At 37.8% G+C, this 2313-nt stretch overlaps 1 pseudogene; it reads right to left on the bottom strand.

The window, feature by feature from the left end:
• Nucleotides 1–4: 4 nt before the first annotated feature.
• Nucleotides 5–1915, bottom strand: LOC116273150 (annotated as a pseudogene).
• Between the last annotated feature and the right edge of the window lie 398 nt (nt 1916–2313).

The raw sequence follows: 2313 nt of genomic DNA, 5'->3' as shown, positions 1-2313 counted from the left end.
ACTTCCGAGTAAAGGTCTTGCCACACTCATTACACTTGTATGGTTTCCCTCCAGTATGAACTCTCCTATGTCCTTCAAGGTCTAATTTCAAATGGAAAGCTCTGTCACATGCTTCACATTTGTAAGGTTTCTCTCTAGTAGGAAGTCTACGATGGCACGTAAGGGATGACATCCAGCTGAAGATCTTGCTGCATTCATTACACTTGTAAGGATTCTCTTCAGTATGAATTTTCTTATGTATTCCAAGGTTAGATTTGAAACTGTAAGCTTCGTCACATTCCTCACATTTGCAAGGTTTCTCTCCAGTATGAAGTCTACGATGGCATGTAAGGTATGACTTCAGACTAAAGGTCTTGCCACACTCATTACACTTGTACAGTTTCTCTCCAGCATGAATTCTCCTATGTCTGTCACGGCTTGATTTGAAACGGAAAGCTTTGTCACATTCTTCACATTTGTAAGGTTTCTCTCCAGTATGAAGTCTACGATGGTATGTAAGGTATGACTTCTGACTAAAGGTCTTGCCACAGTCATTACACTTGTAAGGTTTCTCTCCAGTATGGAGTTTACGATGGTATGTAAGGGATGACCTCTGAGTAAAGGTCTTGCCACACTCATTACACTTGTAAGGTTTCTCTCCAGTATGATGTCTACGATGGCATGTAAGGTATGACTTCTGAGTAAAGGTCTTGCCACACTCATTACACTTGTAAGGTTTCTCTCCAGTATGATATCTACGATGGCATGTAAGGGATGACTTCTGAGTATAGGTCTTGCCACACTCATTACACTTGTATGGTTTCCCTCCAGTATGAATTCTGCTATGTCCTTCAAGGTCTAATTTCAAACAGAAAGCTGTGTCACATTCTTCACATTTGTAAGGTTTCTCTCCAGTAGGAAGTCTATGATGGCACGTAAGGGATGACATCCAGCTGAAGGTCTTGCCACACTCAGTACACTTGTAAGGATTCTCTTCAGTGTGAATTTTCTGATGTATTCCAAGGTTTGATTTGAAACTGTAAGCTTTGTCACATTCTTCACATTTGTAAAGTTTCTCTCCAGTATGAAGTCTACGATGGCACATAAGGTATGACTTCGGACTAAAGGTCTTGCCACACTCATTACACTTGTACAGTTTGTCTCCACAATGAATTCTCCAATGTTTTTCAAGGCTTGATTTGAAACGGAAAGTTTTGTCACATTCTTCACATTTGTAAGGTTTCTCACCAGTGTGACATCTATGATGGCATGCAAGGTCTCGCTTCCGATTAAAGACCTTGCCACATACATCACATTTAAATTGTTTCTCTCCTAAATGGATTATCTGATGTTTCCTTAGGAGTGAGCTATAATTATAGACTTTCCTGCTCTCATTGCATTGGAAAGATCTTTCCCTAACTTGTACTTCCTGTTTTTGTGTGAGTAATGAAGAATTCAGGAAATTATTCCCATAGTTATTAGACATATGGGTTTTGGGATTACAAGAAATTCTTTGGGCAGTTGAAACCGAGGAAGCATCATTGATAGACTTTTCAACTTGATTATCAATTTTCTGTTCGGTGTGGAATATGTGCAGTTCAGGCAGATGCGAATGAAAGTTTAATCCAAACTGATCTTTAATAGGTTTGTTTCCAGCATGACTTTGATCATATCGGTCTGTACTACATGTCAACATTTTTATTTTTGTCATGGGTGCTTCATGGTCATTTCTTTCATCTTCTTGCCACTGAAAGTCAACATCATGAATATGTTTATGAATATCCTGGAAACAAAAGTCTCCAATGTGATGACTTTCATGTCTTTGCAATGTCCCTGTGTGGAACACTTCTCTATTGCCTTGCGCTGTTGACAAGACCTCCTTCATTGTGCATTTGGAAGAGATATCTACAAAGTATAAACACCAAATGGTTTCAAATTAAGTACAGATGGTAAATAATGCTGAAATGTGTAAATATGACACACACAAAAATACTTATTTTAACCTTTCCAAACACGACCCTCAAAGCTTAGGAACAGAAAAGCATAAGATTCTTTAACAAATAAAGAGCTGTTACATGTGCTTCAAATTACTTTTACGGAAGCCGGTTTCCAATATCGTGACAAAACAATGACAGAGCACAAACATGTAGCCTAAAGTAAGGAATATTTTTCCATTGTGACCCTAAAATGTCTCACAGTTTGTAAAAAACATATCACTGTCACATCAATGTAAAGTATATATTATTCATATTTACAGCATATTTACTGTATACAAATAAATGCTACAGGACCACATGATATACTATATTGGTAAATAATCCACAACGAGCTCAT

The sequence above is a fragment of the Papio anubis genome, unplaced genomic scaffold, assembly GCF_008728515.1.
Source record: "Papio anubis isolate 15944 unplaced genomic scaffold, Panubis1.0 scaffold3975, whole genome shotgun sequence".
Classification (NCBI taxonomy): domain Eukaryota; kingdom Metazoa; phylum Chordata; class Mammalia; order Primates; family Cercopithecidae; genus Papio; species Papio anubis.
This window is presented reverse-complemented; position numbering and strand designations above follow the sequence as displayed.